Source organism: Acomys minous (assembly GCF_964271855.1).
Source record: "Acomys minous genome assembly, chromosome: 1".
Classification (NCBI taxonomy): Eukaryota; Metazoa; Chordata; class Mammalia; order Rodentia; family Muridae; genus Acomys; species Acomys minous.
This window is the reverse complement of record NC_140483.1, coordinates 42,665,733-42,671,898: the sequence shown is the minus strand read 5'-3', so window position 1 is coordinate 42,671,898 and position 6,166 is coordinate 42,665,733.

The window sequence follows — 6,166 nt, the reverse complement described above, 5'->3', positions numbered from 1 at the left end:
TGACATACAAAAATAAAAGTTGGTTTAAGGAAGCAGGAACCTTAAAAGTTCAAGACGATAAAGAGACTCTGTATTTCTAGTGCAAATAATAAATAATGCACCACGGAGAGCACACTGCTCTGTCACCTGGGTTATTTACCTTGAATAATAGCTAATCCCTGGGGCCTGAGCTCTGTCTACATCCTCAGACTCCCTTCTCCTTCTTGGGACTATACCTGATTAGAGGAAAGCATTGTCTTTTCCATCACAATTTCAAATTTCATTGTTGAGTCTTTCCCTATATATCTCTTAGGCAATAGCCTTATAACTAACCTGGTTGACTTCTGTCTTGCAACCCTCAACACACATCCTTGTAAGTGACCAACTATTATCCTTTCTGACCAAATCTCCCATAAGTGAGTTTGTCATTAATAGTTTCCTCTCACCTATAAAATAATCTAATTTAGTCTTTATAGTGTGATTCATAATAGTTCTCCAGCTTATGCTTCTTCAATAATACCAATTATTGTTAAGGTTTATTGTCCCATGACTTCATGCTCGACAGATACTCGCCATTCCATTCATCAGGAACCTCTTCCCTCCTGTCAATCATTTCTCTTAACATCTACTCAGAGTTGGCTTTCTCTATGAACCATCCCCCTATATCTTTGCTTAAACATCCCGTCTTCTATCTACCTATATGTTTGTACTTATGTGAACATCAAACTGAAGATTAATGAACCTCCATTTTGTGAATGTGAATTATAATCATGTTCTTTCTGTCTTTTCTGTCTTAATACAGTCTTATGCATGAAAATGTTGTTCAAATCAGATTACACTATTTCATTTTGGACATATATGGCATGAAATAATTTGGTAAAATTAACCTAGTAGAAGTGGAAATGTACTACAAAGTACTTATCTCAGAAATGAGACCTGAGTAGTGTTTCTCTATGTCATATTTAGAAAGTATTCAAAATTAAATATTCAGGAACAAGTGCCAGAAATATATGAAAAACATCAAAATTTGAACTGTTTTAGCTTGTTTCAAATTACAACAAAAATCCTACAAGTGAGATAAGGAAATCAGGTAACCATGAGATTAAGAGTCATTACCAATGTCAAATAGATGGTAATTGGTGAAGGTGGTCTATTAACCCAAAAATGTAGCCTTTGTTTCTGTGCTTTTTACCTATTATACTATACTGAGCATCAATTAGATATGAATTTTTATATGAAAACACATATTCCTATGCATTTCACACTGGACATCTTTAAACAAATCTCTTCTCCTTCTGCCTCTCTAATTGTCATTGAATAAACCTATTCACACACACATACACCACACACACACACACACACACACACACACACACACACACACACACACACACCACATATGCATTTATCCCTCTGAACATGAGATTACTATGTGTAAAAAATTGTTTTTCCAAATAATGTTAAGGCTAGAAAAAAAACAAAAACAGAAAATCCCGAATGCATTAGATAGGTTTATAAAATCTCTACATAATAGAGAGAGTAGACACCTGATTTTCTTCACCAAATGCTCAGCATCCCACTCTAAAAGTACAAGGAAAATTTGCACCCACTATCTCAACACAAAAACTAACACATGAAAATATAAGAGAGTTCACTGAGGACAGACACAGCAGCATAGGAAAAAAATGCAATCAGCAAACTTAAGTTAAAAATAACAACCATAAATAAAAGTACACAGTCTTGAAAAAAATGAAATGTGGATGCCCTAAGGATATAAAGATGTCACAAATGGAATGCACGCTGAAAAAAAATGTTCCTCCCTAAACACATTAAATGGAAAGACTGTCACATACCAGACACATAGACAGGAAAAGATGTCCTGGTGGGGTAGAGTAAGGATCCTACTCCTAGAGCATATGGTGATAAAAAATGAGATACTCGAAACAAAAGAGGAGACTGACTGACCTATGTGTCATAAAAGATGGCACACTTGAGATGCTGAGAGGAAAAGACAACTTATCAGAGAAGTTAGAAGGTGAAAGAGGGGATGTTTTACTCTTATGGAGACAGCTGTTGTCTTGTGAATCGCTCTTCAGAGTCAGCTCTGGCTGAATCTTTTTTGCCTTTCAAGTTGGCGGGTAAGCCAAAGGAGTTATAAGAAACCCTCCTGAGGTTGTCTATTCTTCCCAGCATCCCCCTTGTTTCTCCTGGTCACATTTAGTAATTCATTAAAACAAGGTTTCCAAATCTGTTAATAATAGCAGTATAATTTTTATTTTTAGAAGCAAAAAAGAAATCGGAAAATACCCAAGCTAATCTAGAAACATACAAATGAAGGTGTTTTCCCTGAAGTAGTATGCTGTGAGGTCCCTGCCATGTTTGCTTTAAGATACTGATGATCTAGTGTTTATTCTTCCATATTATATACACAGTGTTCACTGCCAAAAAAAATCCTTCCTAATAACTTAATTCCTAGAAATTATCTGGGTTTAAACTTACTGTGAAAGCAGAAAAAAAAACTCCTAATGAGTCCAAGGCACACAAAATCTTCAAAAATCCAGGCCCAAATGATTTCCAAAGAATAATTTTATTAACCTGAATAATAAATAATGGATGACTATCTCACAAAATGCTTCTGTAGAAACTTTAAATAAAACAGATTTCTCCCGATGGCTGAGAGAAAATTTCATGCTGATCTGAGCTTGTGCACTAACTGTAACAAGAAGCCATGACTTGAAAGGCTGTGGATGCTTCCTGCTGAGGAGCTCTTCAGCACCAAAGCAAGAAGGAGGTATCCTTCTGTCTCTGCTCCTTACAAGTTGTGTCATCTCTGACAGCATACCTTCTGTTATCTCTATTACTTCCTCTGTGATATCAGGATATTAATGGCAGAGATACTGCAGGGTGCTCTTACAAACTATATGAATTAAATCTAGAGAGCACACCAAGAAGAGTTTTCACATGCATACTTGATATTAGAATCATCATGTATGACCCGTCATAACAGTGCCCTTAGCTAATGCCTGGATATATCAAATGCCTAAATAAATACATGCATGATTCTTAAAAATCAAAACATCTCCCATCTAATGACTATCCAATCCCAACCCTGCTTAGCTTCTGAGATCAGACAAGATTAGGTGTGTTTGGGGTTGGTATTCACTTATTTGTGGATATTAGCTGTCAAGTAAATGATAGCCAAGAGATAGTCCACAGAACTACAGAGGGTAGTCACAGAGTAAAATACTAGAGGGAATAAAGAGATCTCATTAGAAAGGAGGAATAGAATAGACAGTTACAGATGAATGGATAAACACGATGGTCTAGGATGGTAGGGTCACATAGGGATGTGACAGGCAGCGGGGTAGTAGGAGAGAATGTGGAGAGAGAAAACTAAAATTAAGGGTAATTTGAGAAGTAGCATGGAAACCTAACACAGTAGAAATTTCCTAAAGTATATACATACAGTAGAAATTTCCTAAAGTATATACATACATTAAGGCAATCTAAAATGAATTGACAAATAATGGGGGAGACAGTGGCCCAACTGGGAATCGCTTGTCACCAAATGAAGCTTTCAGCACCAGACTTGGGGTACGTATAATTGACATGTTGACTAAAGGAACCCCAGGGAAATCTTAAAACAATGCAGAGTGCTGTCAAGACTAGATGTTGCTCTTCACAAATGGAAAGCTAGGTCCTATTGCCAAAAATGCCTACACAACTCACTAAACACTAAAGGTGTCAAGCTGATGCCTACATAGAGACTTACCTTCCAGCATCTTTGATACAGGAGGGAGCTCTGCATGTTAATAGAAAAAAAGCATAAAAAAAAAGCCAGCAACAATCCCCCTGATCTGCAATGGCATCCTACCTGTAAGATACACTACAGCAACGGAGGCACAAGGCTTGTGAGAATAACCCACCAATATCTTATTTTACTTAAGGCCCACTCCACAAGATGGAACTCATACTCAACACTGCTTGGATGACTAACAACCGGAGACTACATAGCTGAGGGACCCAGGATGAAACCAAGCACTACTGGTCTAAATAAAAAGTATTTTTTTTAAGTACTAATAAAATGACTCCTGACGATATTCTGCTATACTCACAGATCAGTGCCCTATTCAACCATCATCAGAAAAGCTACCACATGCAGCAAAGGTAACAAATGCATAGACTCAAAGCTAGATAATACATAGAAAGTAAGAGAGCTTGGACCTCTCAGCCCTAAATGTGATGTCTCCAGCAAATCCCTCCCCTCACAGCTCAGGGAACCCCACAGAAGAGGCAGAAAGAATGCAAGAGCCAAAGAAGATGGAGGGCACCAAGAAAACAAGGTCCTCTGAATCAACACAGTCAAAACTCATATGAGTTCACAGAAAATGGAGGAGCAAGCGCAGAGCACACACGGGTCTGCACTAGGTCCTCCGCACTTGTATGGTTTCCAGTTTAGTGTTTTATGGGATTCCTGAACATACTAGTAAGTGGGTTTCTGACTCTTGTACCTTCTCTTGGGCTCTTTTCCTTCTGTTGTCAATCCTGTCCAACTTCGATGTGATCGCTTTTATTTTATCTTATTATATTTTATTTTGTTGTCTTTTCAATGAGTGAATGAATGAAAACCTAACCACTAGGTTAAAGGTCAACTAACAATTGAACTGCAGTTTATACCTACTGGGAAAGGAAAACTCCCTTTTCTCCTGTGGAATCTCAATGTGCATATCAACTGCTCCACGGCACAGCTTATGTTCAGGAGTAGTTGACTAACAGAACCAACATTTTGGATTCCACAGCTTTGTTTTGTGTTTGTTTGTTTGTTTGTTTGTTCTGTGTATGCTTCAATTTTATTAGTTTGGTGTTTTGTTTTTCTCCTGGGGTGATGTTGTATATTGTTTTCTATGTTTTGGACATTTTGTTGTTGTATTGGGCTTTTGATTGTGTTTTGAAAAAGAATTTAAAGTTGGGTTGTAGAGAAGAGAAGAGGATCTGTGAGAGTAGAGAAATACGATAAAAATACATTTAACTTTAAAAAATGAAATAAGAGCTGAAGATAAGGCTCAACATTAAAAGCACTGATTGCTATTCTTAGAAGTCCATGGTTCAGTTCCCAGCATCCACATGGCAGCTCACAACTGTCTGTAACTCCAGTTGCAGAGGATTGGACACCTTCACCCCAATATACATAAAATAAAGTTAAAATTAAATACCCTTTCAAAAGAAATATATTTTTAAATGTGTTAAATAGTAAAAAATAAAAATGTCGTTAAACCACGTTTTCTTCATTAAATGGACAAGTGTAAGACAACCAAAAAGTTACATTAGGAGAATGATTGACCTCTGTGACACACAGCTCAACTTATAAGATGATTTCAAATCTTATTGGATAATTTTGGAAAAATATATCAAAATGAAGACTGAGTATTTTTATGCAGTATATGTTATATGAATATTATTTAGTGTGTACAAGGAAGAGAAAGTTACTCTCAAGGCACATACTTAGAGATGCATGTAGAGATTCATACTATAAGACATAAACTTTTGGATGATATAGAATGAAAAATATTGCTTTCAAGGAACAATAGTTTCATCATTTAAGATGATCATGGTATCTGTGTAAGACAGAATTTGTAGTCTCAGAAAAAAAAAATAGGAATTTGATAATATGAGAAAACAAAGAGATTAAGAATGTGACAATTAGAGTGGGGCAAGCTAACCCAAACTCTCTTTGAAGTGATAAAAAATGGTTGGGTGATTTGTCCTTTTGGGTGTTGGTTGGTTGGTTTTTTTGAGAAAGGGTTGTCCTAGAACTCTCTCTATAGATCAAGCTAGCCTCAAACTCACAGACATCCACTTGTCTCTGCCTCCCAAGTGCTGAGATTAAAGGCATGCACCAACCACCACTGACTGGCAAAAATGGACATTTTTGTCATATACAGAATCATAACTGGAATCCACAGGGTGTGTAAACTGCAGTAAGTGGAAATCAAGAAAGAAGAGAAGAAAGAAAAGGAAGCACCATCAAGGAATTGGTCTTTAATGTATTTTCAGTTAACCCTTAAAATGAAAATATTTCGAATGAAGATGTCAGGCTCTGGAACACTGTGCTAAACATTGACCAGAATTTCGGCAGCCCCTTGAGAAGAAATGTGTTTCCCAATCATCACTACACATGTAGTGTATA